General features: G+C 44.3%; 1 protein-coding gene across 2 annotated transcripts in view; it reads right to left on the bottom strand.

Moving 5' to 3' along the window:
* The window catches only part of DCLK1 (doublecortin like kinase 1), a 432,884-nt gene that overhangs the window by 352,272 nt on the left and 63,100 nt on the right, over positions 1-17,512 (bottom strand). Inside the window, exon 1 of one of the 2 annotated variants that reach the window (XM_070800189.1) lies at positions 2,483-2,770. The exons of the other annotated variant lie outside the window; for it this stretch is intronic. The gene's annotated coding sequence lies outside the window, so the exon portion shown is untranslated. Of the gene's footprint in view, positions 1-2,482; positions 2,771-17,512 lie in introns of those variants that run through there. 2 annotated transcript variants of the gene reach the window in all.

The following is a 17,512-nucleotide window of genomic DNA, read 5'->3' as shown; positions in this document are numbered from 1 at the left end:
CACTGATGCTGCCAGTACTGAAATAGCCATGCCAATTCACTAGGTTCCTCAAACTTCGTGAAGTATAAAGGCTGGATTGGCTGTTGAAGATTTTATTTTTAAAGGCAGTGATAATTCTTCCTAGGGCTTCCCTGGTGGCTCAGCGGTGAAGAAACTGCCTGCCAACACAGGAGACCTGGGCTCGATCCCTGGGTCGGGAAGATCCCCTGGAGGAGGAAATGGCAACCCACTCCAGTATTCTTGTCTGGGAAATCCCACAGACAGAGGAGCCTGGCAGGCTACAGCCCACAGGGTCCCAAAGAGTCAGACATAACTTAGCAACTAAAAAAAAAAAAAAAAAAAATTCTTCCTACCCTAGGCGTTTTCTCTCAAATCCAAATAAACTGAAACACACAGGACATGCGGAAAGGATGGTACAACTGTGTTGCCAAAGTGCAAATCTAATTCCAAGGGGCTCTTGTTGATCTGTAATTGGCAAGGGTCAAACGATTTAGCAATTGTTGGAATCCCCTTGAGGGAAAGGCTTCTAGAACCAAGAATTCCACACCAGACCTCCCCCCACCCCCCGGCCCCCACCGCCAAAAAAAACATCTATTTAGAACAGAAAAGTTGATTTTGTTTTATTTGTACATTTCCCAAACTGGATCAGGCGTTCAACCACAGCAGGGCCAAGATCTTTTACTTCCCTTCACTGAGCCTGCTCCAAAGTAAGCAATGATGTTGGTGACAAAGAAAAACCACACTCCCAGTGAAATCATTCTGAAGGCTACAGCTACCACTAAATGAATGTCAAAAACCACACTACACATCCTCGTGCTCCAGATATTATGTGTGGCATTAAAATAGGTGTTCTCTCCCTCGCTCAGCAATTCCAATGGATTAGTCATTTATTTGAATCAAGAGCACCTGGGGAAGATTCACCAGACTTCCAAGGCTCCCCTGCTTTCTGTGGAAGCCAGCTAAGGAGCACAGCCACACGGTCACAGACCACAGGTGGCCAAGGGCCTGGGCACAGGTGTGTCCTGATACCATGAAGGTAACCGCATGGCCTGAGCCAGGGAGCTCATAGACGCCTGGGCGGGGAAGACCCCGGCCTGGCTCTTATCAAGAGATTTTCCTATAAACACTGCCAGGCTGAGAAATCAGCGTTTTAGATGGTTCTCTGTGGGATTTCTCACCATCATGAAGAACCTCTGCGTTCATCCTTCTCTAGATGAGCACATGAGTTCCTGTTCACAGATTATACTCATACACTCACACATACACACACACACACTCACACCAAGAAATAATCTGGCATAAAGACTATCGTGTTATAAATGTTTCTAAATAGATTTATATAAAATCTATATAGATGCTGGACCTAGAGATTCCAAGGCACATTTTGCCAGTAGAACTAGGATATGGGGGAGATGGACAGGCGTGCAATATGAGGCGCGCACACACCTTCAGAGTGCATGCACCACCCTAGACGCAGCTATATCACAGGATACAAGCGTAGCTTTCATAATGTTCTACACATAACCTCTCTCAGAATCCTCTCCGACCCGCATTCATGCGACATTTCATACTTAAAACGCTGTCCTACTTTCCGGGGAAAGGAGATATATTTAGGAACATTCATAAAACGTATTCACAGAACACCCTGCGGCGTGGCCGCTGAACGCGTGTGCTCCGTAATCTGTACACACGTTCACAGGTGCGGGGAGAGGAAGCCGGTCTGAACGAGACCTTTCATCTGCTCCATCTCTCATAAATAGCTCCCCGCCCAACCCAGCAGCGATTCGGAGCAAACCCGGTTTTCCACCGCCGCCCCTTTTGTGGGGCAATGCGGGGCTGTGCGTGCGCTCCCACTAGGAGGAGAATGCCATTTCCTCTCCGCAGGCTTTTTAGCACTGCGGGCACCAATTTGTACAGGGGGCAGCCTCACAGTCCCCGAAGGAACTTGAGACCCCGCAAATGTACTTGCTACATCCACCCTGCCCCCTCACCACCATGCACGGACCCCAGTCCTCCACCCTCCGGGCCCACGGGAGAGCGCACACACAATAAGAGGCCTGGCCCGGCCACTCCTTCTGGGCGCAGACTTGGTTCCCGTTCCGCGGCCAGTTCTGACAATGACCATCACCTCGCCCGGCCCCTGCGCCCTGGTTCTCCACTAACAACGCGGCGGCCGGGAGCCCCGCTCGCCCGACTCCCCGTTTCCAGCGCGGCGGTGGCACCAGACAAAAGAGGCAGGTGCCCGCGGCCCGGGGGCCGCCCGCACACAGCGCCCCCGGCCGGAGCAGGACCGGGAAGCGCCTTTCGAGGAACGGAGGGCGGGCGGGGCGGCGGCGGTCGAGGGGGCGCCCACCGGCCCTCCGCGCCCGCGGTCCCCGGTGCCCCGCAGCTGCGGGAGAAGAAGGCTTGGCCCGGCCCCCAGCGGGGCCCCCGGCCGGCCCTCCCCACTGCTTTCGTCCCCAGGCGAAGGCAAACCACGCACCGGTCCGCGGAGAGACGCCGCCGGGGGTCTTTGTGGCCGCGCTCGGGCCGCCTAGTGCGCTGTCCTCGCCGGGCTGGGCGCGGCCGGGCCGCGGGGCTGCGGGGCCGGGGCTGGGCGGCGGCGGCAGGAGCGCGGGCGTCTGGGCTGCAGCCGCTAGAACAGGGATGCGCCTCGGCCGGTCCTCATTGAAATGCGGCGCTTCGCACAGCCTCACTCCTGCCTCTCTCCGGAGGAGGGCGGCGGCGGCGGCGGGCGCGCTCCCTTTTCTTGTGGCTCACTCGCTCGCCCGCCCCGCTCCTCCTTCTCCTCCTCCGCGTGCGCGCCCCGCGCCCCCGCCCCTCCAGGCCCGGCGCACCCACCACGGCTGCGCCCCGGGCCCCCGCCTCCCGCGCCCTGGCCTGCCACGGCGACCTCGCTGCGTCTGGCTGGACAAACCCCCTGACCTCCCGGGCCCCGGGAGTGGTTGTCTGGAGACAGGCGGCGGTCGGTGGTGGACCTGGGGACCGGGAGAGAGAACGTGGACCGGGTCTGAACCGGGAACGTGAGGTGTGTCCTCCTCAGGGCAGGCCGGGCGACGGGAGCGGAGGAACATTTCTCCCCTCAGGGTACACACACTTGTATGTGACCTCATGGTTTGACGCCATTCCCAAAACTGTGGAAGCCAACGTGATGGCCTTGTGATCAGTTCTCACCCAGGAGACCCTCCCTACCTACCGACACGAGGGTCACCCTCAGGCCCCCTAATTGGGAAGGGCCAGATCTGCGCATAGATCCCACCCATCAACTCCACTGGAACCCGGGACTTGAGTCATCCTTGAAACTGTGACCTCTGCTTGGAGCTGAATATGTCACAGCAGGCCTTTGATAACTTAGAGGCCAAGTTTCGCTACTGGACACCTCGTGGCTGCCAAGGCTAGTGGTCCGCACTGGAAAGCCCCATGAACTCACATAAGCCTTCCCTCCTGGAGCAGGAATGTTGTCAGAGCCCAGACTGCTCACAGCTTCCTCCAGATTTTGCACAGAAGTCCAAGGAGTGGGATCAGGTCGCAGACTTCCGTGAAACCTTAGCCTGTTCAGTGGGCTGCCTGAATTCAGGTCCAGTTCATCTCCTGACTGTGGGCCATGTCCCCTGAGACGTGTGGGTGTGTGTGTGCTAAGTCACTTCAGTCGTGTCCGACTCTCTGCGACCCCCCTGGACTATAGCCCACCAGACTCCTCTGTCCCTGTGATTCTCCAGGCAAGAATACTGGAGTGGGTTGCCCTGTCCTCTTCCAGGGAATCTTTCCAACCCAGGGATTGAACCTGGGTCTCCTATGCCTCCTGCTCTGGCAGGCAGGTTACCTCTAGCACCACCTGGGAAGCCCCTTGAGACGTGTATTTGTCGCAAATACTCACACATACACAAATACGCAGGTATTTCTCTCTCTTCCTGAGCTTACATCTTTTAATGGAAAATCAACTTTTTTTCTATCAGCTGAGCCCATTATGTATATTTGACTAGTTATTATTAATAAGAGCTATTCTGAATTACTTTCGAAGTATTATGTAAATACTAAATAATTACCGTTTGTTATAAAATGCAGCTCAAATGAGATGCATGTTACATATTCAACAAGTGCTGCATATTTATTTTTGAACTCCTGAATAGCCCAGGGATGAGTACAATAAACTCACCAAATTAACTACATGCAAAGTACTGAGACTGTTCCTTCAAATTCTAATCAAAACGAGGCCAAGGGGTAAGTGTGAAGAAAGTAAGGAACCAAGTGTATTATGAGAAGGGAAATAAGAGTTTCTGTTTATCTTTCCAATGACAGATGCCAAGTGATTTCTGCCAAAATGCTAAACCAAGAGATATATTCCCTCTCCTAACCCCTATGGGTATTCTATCAGGGTCATTTGTTAAGCACTTTAAGTAACTCAACCATATCTTTCCTCTGTCCTAGCTCTTCAACCTGGGATATGCAGATAATGTCCAAAGAAACACTTTTGAGTTTGATCCTCTCAGTTGTAAAGTGCTCTCACTAGAAACTTTTGGGCATTATTAACCCTTTCATGACACCAAAGGGTAACTGATAAGTAAATAGATGGGCACACTGAATAGTACCCACCAGCTACTATACTTTGGTCATATCATTTAGTCAGGATAGCAGGCTGGCACTAAGTGGTACCCAGTAACCTAATGGAAGTAGCTATGTGTGCTGTGCTTAGTCACACAGTCGTGTCTGACTCTTGCGACCCCACAGACTAGCCTGCCATGCTCCTCTGTCCATGGGATTCTCCAGGCAAGAAACCCACTGGAGTGGGTTTGCTTGCATCCTCAGTCGCTTCAGTCATGTTTGACTTGCAGCAACCTAGCCCACCAGGCTCCTCTGTCCAGGGGATTCTCTAGGCAAGAACTGGAGTGGGTTGCTATGGCCTCCTCCAGGGGATCTTCCTGACCCAGAGATTGAACCCCTGTCTGTTGTGTTCCCTGCATCAGAAGGTAGGTTCTTTACCACTGGTGTCACCCGGAAAGCCCCCAAGTAACTACAGAAGTGCCTAAATTATTCCAGTGTGGCATATCTAACTCCTATTCAATAATAATTCCTGATTTAAATGAAATTTAACCAGGAAACTCCTTGTTCAAATAATTTTCAAAAACTGATGTTACTTTCTTTTTTTTTTTTTTTTGATGTTACTTTCTATATATCACCAGGGTACTGATCAAAGACATGACTGGAATCAATCCATCCTTTCCTCCATGAAAATCTGAAGGCAACAGAGATCTCACTGGAACTCCCTAAAACTAACGCTGTGTACCCCAGCTGCTGCTCTGAGCAGCTACAGTGCTGCACCCCACAAGATGACAGTGGCTTGGACATTGTTCTGTCGATGGCAACTCTTAATTGAGTGCTTGCTCTTTGCTGTGCTGGGGGGCTTTTGTACATTTTCTTCTTCCATCCTCCTAAGAACCATTCAAGTTAGGCATTACTATCCTCATCTAAGAGATGAAGGAATTTAGGCAGAGGGAGATTACTTCATTTGCCCAAAGTCATGTAGCTAATAAATCTCAAGTCCAACTCCATTTTTAAAAAATTCCTGTGTTTAAGATTCAAGTCAGTTTTCCAATCGCTATGGCCTATAAAGCAATACCAAATTCTAATGTGAAGTGTAATCTCTTCTGGAAAAATGCAATTTTTTAACCAGTGGATTTATTATTTCATAACAGAGCAAGAACAACTCTTGCTTTCGTGAATGCTGCTTTCTGTAGTGATGGGTACCATCAGCTTGTCCTCTCTGAGCAAGTCTTTTCATGAGAATATTTGCCCTTTATGCTCGTTCACAAAGTTGATGGACAATCTGATCTAAATGTGTTTTTTCATTTTCTTGAAATTAAGTTTTCAGGTGAGGCTAGGAAAGATAAAGAGAACTAAAGAATAATAATTTTTAGTTGACACCTCTTTTTTCAGGTACCTTTTATTGGCTTCTTCATAGAAAATGTGCTTAATCATGCAGATTCAAAGAGGTTTACAGAATAAGGGATATTAGCAATGAGACGCACTTCCTGTTTTTCCCTCTAGGAGGGGGAATGTACTCTGTCCTGTTCATCATCTCTCTTCAGTCCTCCTCCGGGACCATGCAGCCCTCTACATGTCCTCTGGGACATGCTGTGCTCCTGGGTTGGGATACCCAGCATATTCAGTGCCCACCACAACAGTGGGAAATAGTTTTATAGAATATGATCGTCATTTTAATTGTCCTTTGTATTTCTTCCCATCTGGTAAAGGCTCTTTACGGCATTTCCCACAGCGTTTCCTAATCGCCTCTAATTACAGAACACTTACTTCTGCCTTCTTCCTGAATGAAAGCAACTCCCTGATGAGGGACCTTGTGGCAGCCAGTCCGGTTTTCACCACCCTGTGAATGAATCCCAGACACCACAAGGGGCCTTTCAGCCTCCCTTCGGCTGCTTCCGAACATGGCACATTCAGAAGAGAAATGAGGTTCTCTTCTGAGAGTTAGGATAGATCAGGGGTTTCTAGATATGATGGACAAAAATCTCTAAAACTAGTTTTTTATCTGGCCGTTTCTCTCAGGCTTGGCACATCACACATGATGATACGGGTCCCAACTTCACAAGTTCTGGACCTGTACAAAGGAGCCAGGGACCTGCCACCCCGAGAGGCCCTCCTGAAGTGGACAGAGAGCGTCCCAAAGCTTACATCCCACTTTCCGATGTGTGATTTCCTTTAGGAAAGGGGCGCTAAGCACAACCCACTCGCCTGCTGGCAGAGCCTCAAGTTAAAACCTAGAATCACTTCCCTCAAATTTGCCTGGTGGTTCTGGCTCTTCTCTTTGGATCTACAGAGGACAGATCTAATGGCCCTGCCTCTCCTTGACAGCCTACTGTATTCTACCAAGTTCTGCTCCACTCCACTTTCACAAGGAACCCCGAGCCCCTCAACTGTTTCCTAGATGACATGGTTTGGAAGCGTCAGTGCTGGGCAGCTGTCAGGACCTCCCTCGACACCTGCCTCTGGCCCCAGGTGGTGATGGGCGTCTGCCACGACTTCAACTGTCCTTTACACGCTGCTTCTGTTAAAGCAGCCAAAGAGCACATGAGTGTGCCTGCAGGCATGCTGCACCGTTGACCCATCCAGTTAATTAAGATCTCCATGTGTCTCACGTGCTTGGCTCTTAAGGGCTCTCAATTCGTATTTGTTCAGTTAGATTCACAGGGCCTAAGTCCAGTGCTCTGTAACTTCCTTGTTAAATTGTGTGTCGTTATTGGATCCACCTTTCTAACCTGTTGAGCGGGATCCTTCCAGACACGTTATGTCACCATCACATTGCCAGTGACCCCTCCAGCCTCCCGTCAACCTGATCAATACCACACCAACATCCTCCTCTTGTGTGGATAAAAGCTTTCAACAGATCATGGTCACAGCAGGCTGCATTAGCTACAGCAAATATGTTCTCTACAGCAAATGAGTATCTAGAGAACCGGTGATGGCTGAAATTCACATTTTTATATTTAGGATTATATCTTTGTTGATATTTTGAGGTCCTGGATATTTATAGATATAACTATAAATCACTCACAAGTTTCCATTCCTTCATCCATTCATTCAATAAATAATTTTTGAGTGTCTTCAATGTGCCAGACACTGTGCTAGGAAGGAGCAGTACAACCATGACGTACATTTGCAAGTCCCCTGCCCATGACCTTGACAGTCTCTAGAGAGTAGGATGGTATGTACACCTTACACAAATAATTCTTTAGTTCCAATATCACTAAGTACCATGAGGGAAAAGAACAAAGAGCTTCAGAGAGAGCATCTCTTCCCTGAGGAAGTAACATTTAAGAAGAGACCTGAAGTTACCTAGTAACAGGTGGAAGAGTATGATTCCAAGAAGTAGTCTTTTGAAAACTGAGTGGGAAGCCGCTTGTTCAAGGAGCAAGAGATGGGCCAAGGACAGGGGAGGAAACGATTCTCTAAGAATTTAGATACACAAGCTGGGCCTCATGTAGGTTTGTGGCCAAAAGTCAAATTTCCTAAGGGCCCCCAAAGCCTTCGAGTTCTCAATTAAAAATGGTCCCCAGGCACTCAGGAGAAACAGACTAGGTCTTCATTGAAGAAATCCATCTTCAACGTCAGCCTCAAAGATCACCACTGATAAACTTGCAAAGAATATAGGCTTAGGCTTAAAAGAAAAATCACAAAATATATCAGTTAAGAAGGCATCGGGAGTATGAACTAGAAAAAGAAGAAAAAAATAGAATCAGAATCAAAATGATTTCTGACAGAATCAAAGTAATTATCTAACATGGGTTATAAAAATATATGTATGTAGAAGAAAGGATACAGCTTGCAAGCAAAGAGTGGGTATTATTAAAAAATGACCCAGAGTATTTGAAAAAAGTATTAAAACAGGTTGTAAAAATTATAAATAAAATAACTGAAATTAAAAACTGAGCAACAGCTTGTTTAGCAAATTTGTACAACTACAGAAAGATTTAACAAACTGGAAATGAGATCCAAAAAATTAGCTCACAATGCAACACAGAGAAATGAAGAGACAAAAGATACTAATAGTTGAGTTATAAATAATAATTTAGTAAAAAGTTTAAAGAAAAAACATCTAAATAGAGTCTCAGAAGAGAATGGGAAAAGGAATATCCAAAGATGATATTTTGTTACTGTTGTTTAGTTGCTAAGTTATGGCTGACTGTTTGCAACCTCATGGATTGTAGCATGCCAGGCCCCTCTGGCCTCTACTATCTCCTGGAGTTTGCTCAAATTCACGTCTGTTCAGTCAGTGATGCTATCTAACCATCTTATCCTCTGCCAATATGGAAGATATGCCGATATGGCAGAAGATATGGCTTAGCTTTTTGAAGAACTGATTACAGACATTAAGCCCAGATTTATGAAGCCAACAGTGTCAAAAACTTAAATCCACTGTAAACCAAAAAAAAAAAGACCAGCTACAGTTGATCCTCAATGTTCATGAATTCATATTTGCAAATTTTCCTACCTCCTAAAATTTATTTGTAATCCAAAATCAATATTTGTAGCAATTTCATGGTCATTCATGGCCATGCACAGAGTGGCAAAATATTTGAGTTTCTGCACAGATGTTCCCAGCTGAGGTCAAGTATAATGACCCTCTGTCGAATTTCAGCTCTCATAGTCTAAACATGTGTCCTTTCACAGTCTATTTAGTGCCACATTTTCCCCACTTTTGTGCTTTTTGCTGGTGATTTTGTTATTGAAAATGTCCCCCAAGCTAGCGCCTAAGTGCTGCCTAGTGTCCCTAAGAGCACCAAAGCCGTGATGAGCCTTTGGAGAAAATCCACGTGTTAAGGAAGCTTCATTCAGTCCTGGATTACAGTGCTGTTGGCTTGAGTTCAATGTTAATGTTTCAACAATATACATTAAATAAGGTATATTTTAACACAAACATATATAAAATAAGTTTATATGTTGGTCACTGATGAAAATATTTTAGCTAAAAATTTCTAGTGATGAAGATTCAATTGATCAAGAACATACATTGGTTGTGAGCTGGTATGAACAAAATATGATCTCAATGATATAAGTCAAGAATTGACAGAATTATAATAAGAAAATGGAAAAAATCCACAAATTCCCAAGTATTGATGTCAGATAGTCACTATTCTCTCCTATAATGCATTTAAGACAGAAATGAGTTATTATAGGGAAATTAATTTTTAAAACCCATACATTTGAAACTTTTCAAATATATTTTCAATAATACACTGTTCAAAGAAAAAAATTTATGGATTTTAGAAAAGACAGGGGCTTCCCTGGTGGCTCAGATGGTAAAGAATCTGCCTGCAATGCAGAACATCTGAGTTTGATCCATGGGTTGGGATGATCCCCTGGAGAAGGAAATGGAAACCCACTCCAGTATCCTTGCCTGGAGAATTCCATGGACAGAGGAGCCTGGTGGGCTACAGTCCATGGGGTTGCAAAGAGTTGGACATGACTGAGCAACTAACACTCACTTAGAAAACACATTAGAAAACCAATGAACTAAACATCTAATATCAGATGTTAAAAAGAAAACAACAAAATAAAACCAACCTAAGTTTTTTAAAAGGTAAATACAAGAACTTCTGGTAGGAAAAATTCTCAGATGCCACTCAAGATTTCTGCATCTCTGTGCACACACTCAATATAACCCCCACTTGTTGAGTGTGGGTTGGCTTGACCTAATCAGGTTAGGTTCCTTTTAAAGAGGATCTAGGGGTCACAGACAGAGAAGGCAATGGCACCCCACTCCAGTACTCTTGCCCGGAAAATCCCATGGATGAAGGAGTCTGATAGGCTGCAGTCCATGGGGTGGCTAAAAGTCGGACATGACTGAGTGACTTCACTTTCACTTTTAACTTTTATGCACTGGAGAAGGAAATGGCAACCCACTCCAGTGTTCTTGCCTGGAGAATCCCAGGGACGGGGAAGCCTGGTGGCCTGCTGTCTATGGGGTTGCACAGAGTCGGACACGACTGAAGCGACTTAGCAGCAGCAGCAGCAGCAGGGGTCATAGACAGGCTTCCGTGGTGGCTCAGGCGGTTAAGAATCCACCTGCAATGGGAGAGATCCAGGTTCAATCCCTGGGTTGGGAAGATCCCCTGGAGAAGGGAATAGCAACCCACTCCAGTATGCTTGCCTAGAAAACCCCATACAGTGAGGAGCCTGGGCTACAGTCCATGGGATCTCCTAAAGTTGGACATGACTAAGTGACTAAGCAAGCAAGTGACTAACACTTTGACTTTGACAAGTCATAGACAGAAATCAAAGAGATCTAGAGCTTCAGCAGGGCTCTCCTACCAGCCTGGAAAAAATTCACAGGCATGTTGTGAATTACCTATGGATCCACATTGCAAAGAACTGTGGCTTTTCAAAGTTGAGAGTGGTCCCTAGTCACATGCTAGCCAGAAAATATGTACTTCATGTAACCACAGGAAATGTTCTGCCAAAACCAGTGAGCTTGTTACTGACTGTCAACAAAATAGCTACAATAAGAGATGGGAAGTACAAGATTTCTGGTGGCTTGGGTGTCTAATTCAGATGCTCAATAAAGGATGGATGAAGACAACTGAAATGATGTAATAGCTAGAATTTAGGTTTAAAGTTATTTGGGAAGTGACCACAGGAAGCAAGAGTGAAGGGCTGGCAAAAGAGTATGTTCTAATTCCATTCTACCTCCCAGTTATGGAGCATGTAATATAGAAGTAAATGTCATGTTCCCCCTCTCTGTTTTTTCATATTTGATATAACTGTACAATACAATTAGGAAGGCATAATTCACCAACTGTATTGGCTTCATAACAGTCTACTTACACATTAAATTCTTTCTTTGCAACAAGTATGAGGAACCATCTCAGGATTTCAACTTTAAGTGTGAATTATCAGTTTCAAAGAGATTGAAATTAGGTTGAAATTAACAAAAGCATTGACATGTAATGATGGAAGCTACATTTATTAGAAAAGAGTAGATCCAAGCTTCTAAATATATTGTATCATAGCTTCAAATCAAAATATTGTATTAATGTATTTTCATCATTACACAATGAAAAAGAGCATTACATTTACTAAGAATCTACTATATGACAACCACTTAATATGTATTCTACCATTTAATCCTCACAACAATTCTTTTGACATAAGCTTTTCAGTTCCATTTTTACTTATTAAGAAAATTGGACTCATTCTGAAATAAAGTAACTTTCCAAAGTTCCAAAAATTATAAGGTGGCAGGTTAAGGATTTGGGAGCAAATCTGTCTCAAAAGTCAGAGTTCCTTCCACTAAACCATTAAGCCTAGAAAATAGTTAGAAAGCAAATGCAGTTCAGGAAAGGTGAATAAAAAGCAAGTGGGTAGGAAAAACAAAAAAGAAATGTTCTCAAGGGTGGAGTCACATAATGTAATAATTCACAGCTAGAATTGAACTAATATGTCAACATGACAAATATTTTTTCCTACAGTGGTTATTGTATTTGTAAAGAAATTACCAAAACCCTGAAAGCAATTTGTTCTTTATTTCCTTTTTTCTTAGCATCAGCTATTGTTGAAATTATATGATTCATCACATTGGTAAAAGGCAGATCTAAAGATTCAGGATGCTAAATCTGGAAAGTATGCATAGCCCTTATACAACTCTAGAACAAGCTATACAAACTGCAATACTATGCTTCTTCTTGTCATTTCTTCTCAATATCACAATTAATAAAGTAGCAAATAGCCCTATTCTCTAAGAAGTCAATGTTATTCCTAAAACCATATAGACAAAAGGAATTAATTTTCATTATAAATTCTACATAAGATACCCCTGGTCTTTCTAACTAGTTTTCCAAAATAAAACCTAAGGAAATAAATAATGATGATTAGAAAATTAATAAAGTTTATTTTGTTTATTTTTAATAAAATGAAAAACCAAAACAATAGAGAAAATCAATGAAACCAGAGCTGGTTCTTTGAGAAGATCAATAAAATGGTAAACATCTAAAGAAACCATGAGAAAAAAAGGAGAAGATATATACAAATTACCGGTATGAGGAATGCAAAGGTTATAGCAATACAGACTTCACAGGTACTGTAGTAATAAAAAGGGAGTATTACTGACAACTTTATGTCCACAAATCCTACAGTTTAGAACAGAAGGACAATGAAGACATATACTACCAAAGCTTTGTCAAGAAGAGATAACTTAAATAGCCCTTTACCTATGAAGGAAATGGAATTTGTACTTTAAAAACTTTCCCACAAAGAAACTCCAGACCGACATGGCTTCACTGGTGTATTATACCAGATAAAGAAGAAATAATACTAATACTATACAAACTCTACAAGAAAATTGAAGAGAAGGGAATAATTCCCAACTCAATCTAGAGACCAGCATCACTCTATGCTAATTTCTGTCTGACAAAGCATCAAAAAAAAGAAAACTTTACACCAGCGGGATTCTATTCAGTTGTAAAAAGAATGAAATCTTGCCGTTTGCAACAATAGCTATAGACTTTGAGGGATTATGCTAAGTGAAGTAAGTAGACAGAAAAAGACAAATACCGGGTGATTTCAATCAGATGTGGAATCTAAGAAAGAAGATGAACAAATGAACAAACATAACAGAAGGAGAATCACAGACAGAGAAAAACAAGTGGTCCCCAAAGGGGAGAGGGGTGGGAAGATGAGTGAGATAGGGAGATTAAGAGATACAGGCTTCCAGTTTCGCAATAAATGAGTCACAAGGATGAAGTGAACAGCATGGCAGCATGGGGAAGACAGTCAGTGATATTGTAATAATTTTTTATGGTGACAGATGGTAACCAGACTTACCATGGTCATCATTTTGTAATGTATAGAAATAATGAATTACTCTGTTGCTCATCTGGAACTAACATAATGTTGTAGGTCAATTCTGTTTCAATTAAAAAAAAATTAGAGCTGGTAATTTTGAAAGAAAAGTATAGGCGATAATGTAAAACAAAATAGTGGTGAGGCTAAAACAATAAAATAATGACATGCGTTTGTTTCCAGTGGAGATACTTGTGGCCAAGCTTGCCAGGAGTCATGCTTAACTGTAAGATGAAAACTAACATGTTACTCAAAAAACATAAAATTATTCTGAGAATAAAAGCAAGGTAGGAATGTCCCCCAAGGGGATCTGTAATAAGGATACTGTAGGATTTTTTAAAATCTTAAATATTTCTAGGAGATGCTGCAATAAATACCACAGGATATTTTAGCATCTCTCAGTATGTTTGGGTGGAGAAGGCAATGACAACCCACTCCAGTACTCTTGCCTGGAAAATCCCATGGACGGAGGAGCCTGGTAGGCTGCAGTCCATGGGGTCACTAAGAGTTGGACACGACTGAGCAACTTCACTTTCACTTTTCACTTTTCACTTTCATGCATTGGAGAAGGAAATGGCAACCTACTCCAATGTTCTTGCCTTGAGAATCCCAGGGATGGGGGAGCCTGGTAGGCTGCCGTCTCTGGGGTCACACAGAGTTGGACACAACTGAAGCGACTTAGCAGCAGCAGCAGCACCATGTTTCAATTTAGTCGGTTAGTCGTGTCCGACTCTTTGCGACCCCATGAATCACAGCATGCCAGGCCTCCCTGTCCATCACCAAATCCTGCAGTTCACTCAAACTCATGTCCATCGAGTCAGTGATGCCATCCAGATATCTCATCCTCTGTTGTCCCCTCTCCTCCTGCCCCCAATCCCTCCCAGCATCAGGGTCTTTTCCAGTGAGTCAGCTCTTCGAATGAAGTGGCCAACGTATTAGAGTTTCAGCTTCAGCATCAGTCTTTCCAATGAACACCCAGGACTGGTCTCCTTTAGGATGGACTGGTTGGATCTCCTTGCAGTCCAAGGGACTCCAAAGAGTCTTCTCCAGCATCACAGTTCAAAAGCATCAATTCTTCAGTGCTCAGCTTTCTTCACAGTTCAACTCTCACATCCATACATGACCACTGGAAAAACCATAGCCTTGACTAGACGAACCTTTGTTGGCAAAGTAATGTCTCTGCTTCTCAATATGCTATCTAGGTTGCTCATAACTTTCCTTCCAAGGAGTAAGCGTCTTTTAATTTCATGGCTGCAGTCACCATCTGCAGTGATTTTGGAGCCCAAAAAATAAAGTCTGACACTGTTTCCACTGTTTCCCCATCTATTTCCCATGAAGTGATGGGACCGGATGCCATGATCTTTGTTTTCTGAATGTTGAGCTTTAAGCCAACTTTTTCAGTCTCCACTTTCACTTTCATCAAGAGGCTTTTTAGTTCCTCTTCACTTTCTGCCATAAGGGTGGTGTCATCTGCATATCTGAGGTTACTGATATTTCTCCCGGCAATCTTGATTCCAGCTTGTGCTTCTTCCAGCCCAGCGTTTCTCATAATGTACTCTGCATAGAAGTTAAATAAGCAGGGTGAAAATATACAGCCTTGAAATACTCCTTTTCCTATTTGGAACCAGTCTGTTGTTCCATGTCCAGTTCTAACTGTTGCTTCCTGACCTGCATATAGGTTTCTCAAGAGGCAGGTCAGGTGGTCTGGTATTCCCATCTCTTTGTTTGGGGACTGCAAACTTCAGTCTGAGTAATTCTACAAGGGACCATCATAATGAGTGGAGTCTCCAATGAGTCTCCAAACAGCCCAGTCCACAAGTTTGGCTTAAAACACAAGTGCTCTAGCTGCTGCTACTGCTGCTGCTGCTAAGTCGCTTCAGTCGTGTCTGACTCTGCGCGACCCCAGAGACGGCAGCCCACCAGGCTCCGCCGTCCCTGGGATTCTCCAGGCAAGAACACTGGAGTGGGTTGCCATTTCCTTATGTTCCTTATAAATAGTATAGGTTTGGGCTCTGGTTTAGGAGCTAATTAGAATTTTTTCTTTTAATAGGTAAGTTAAATCCACTCATATTTATTGATATGATTGATTCATTGGATCTCAATTCTGTTATATTATTTTTATGTGGGTTATGTTATATTCACCTTGCTTTATTCTTACTGTGGTGTGTCTTCCTTGCTTCTTTTAAATGCTTGTTTTGGTGTTTGGAAAGATCTAAATTTTTGTTCTCTAGTAGGCATTTTGCATTTTTATCATTTCCAGTGCCATTAATCTCCCTTTTCTCCTGTTTAACCTTTTACTGTTTCATCTGCCAATTTAAAAAGGTATACTTTGATACCTCCAATCACCTATGAGAGAGTCAAATCCTCAAACTGAAAAGTGAATAAAAGTCTGAAGACTGACTAGGTATGGACAGATAAACAGTAGCATTCAAATTTCAGATAACGAATTCTGATCCTGAATAAGAATTAAACCTATCCAGTGTCAATTACACATAGAATGCATTCAAATACCAGACTCACTGGTGCTAAAATTTTGGAAAACTTACAGGAATCTTGTTTTGTCTCATTTCTGAAATGAAAGTGATAATATTTCTCACACAGCTGTGTTAAGCATTACATAAGAAAAACGCATGGAAAGTACTTAACAGGGGGAAAAAAAAAGATGGTAAAATTTTTACCAAAATAGATAGATACCTGCCAAATCGACCACAGTTAATTTTCCCTGACATTGAAGAGGACATTGCTGTTTGGAAATTGCAGGTGGAATTGCTACTGATCTCAGTCTGAGAAACTTCCTCAATTTTCGGAATTTGGTAGGTGTTTAGAGAGGGACTCAAACTTCAACAGCTTATTTACGTGTATGCCTGTGGTGGATTCATTTCGATATATGGCAGAACCAATACAATATTGTAAAGTTTAAAAATAAAATTAAAAAAAAAAAAACTTATTTAAATGTTTCCTTTAAAACTGATGACTACCCTGATGGCTCAGACAGTAAAAGTGTCTGCCTCCAATGCGGGAGACCCGGGTTTGATCCTAGTTCGGGAAGATTCCCTGGAGAAGAAATTGCAACCCACTCCAGTACGCAAAATGGGGTCACAAAGAGTGGGATATGACTGAGCGACTTCACTTTCTTTCTTTCTTTACAACTGAGGAAGCTGAAGATTGCTGGCCCAGGGCATTCAGGGTGTTGGTAGTAACTAACACAGAAGTCTCCCCAATCTGGCCATAATCAGCCACTACAGTCGTACTTCTGTCATAGCCTCCTTGTTCGGGAAAACAAAAAGAGAATGATACTACAGCCCGGGTGGCAGAGAAAGAAATGATTCTTGCTTGGACCACTGTTTTGTGCTGTGCTTAGTTGCTCAGTCATATTCGACCCGTTGCAACCCCATGGACTGTAGCCTTCCAGGATCCTCTGTCCGTGGGATTCTTCAGGCACAAATACTGGAGTGGTTTGCCATTTCCTTTTCTAGGCATCTTCCCAACCCAGGGATCGAACCCAGGTTTCCCACAACGCAGGTGGATCCTTTACTCTCTGAGCCACCAGGGAAGCCTGGAGCACTGGTTTACTGAGCTATAATACTCTCCCCAGGCCCAGGAGCAGGAACTGAACCTATGACTTTAATAACCATTGGTTTCTAGATACAAAAGCAGGCTGTGAAGGGAGTCTCCAGTAGATTCGAAGGCTGCTTGGAGAGCTGGGTCCTGTGCCTCACATGTGGACAGTGAACTCAATACTAATCAGAGGTGGCGGGGGAATGGGAGGGCTGGGAGCCTGGCTGTCAGGCCCAACGGCAGAGGGCATGACACATTAGAAGGGTCACGCTTCCTCCCCGCCCCCAGCAGAGCACTGAGCGTTGCCAGGGAGCCAGCCAGGGAGCCACACCCCGGCGGTGGGAGGTGCTGCAATGACCACGTGCTACGCTTTCCCCCAGGCTCCCCATGTGGAAACAGCCTCTGTGCCTTCCCTCTGTCCCCACCAGGGCCTCTTCGGGGCTCTTTTCACCCAGACCTGGGCTCATCAGACTCCACAACCGCTGCTCATCTCCCTTGAGACGCAAAAGGTCTGTGAGAACACAAGAAGGGGATGTGTGGTCATGCAGATAGTCACACCCGAGCATAATTTTCACCACGTGATTGAGTGAGGTGCATACAGAAT

Source organism: Bos indicus, chromosome 12, assembly GCF_029378745.1.
Source record: "Bos indicus isolate NIAB-ARS_2022 breed Sahiwal x Tharparkar chromosome 12, NIAB-ARS_B.indTharparkar_mat_pri_1.0, whole genome shotgun sequence".
NCBI lineage: Eukaryota > Metazoa > Chordata > Mammalia > Artiodactyla > Bovidae > Bos > Bos indicus.
Note: the sequence above shows the minus strand (reverse complement) of the source record. Positions and strands in the feature narration are given on the sequence as shown.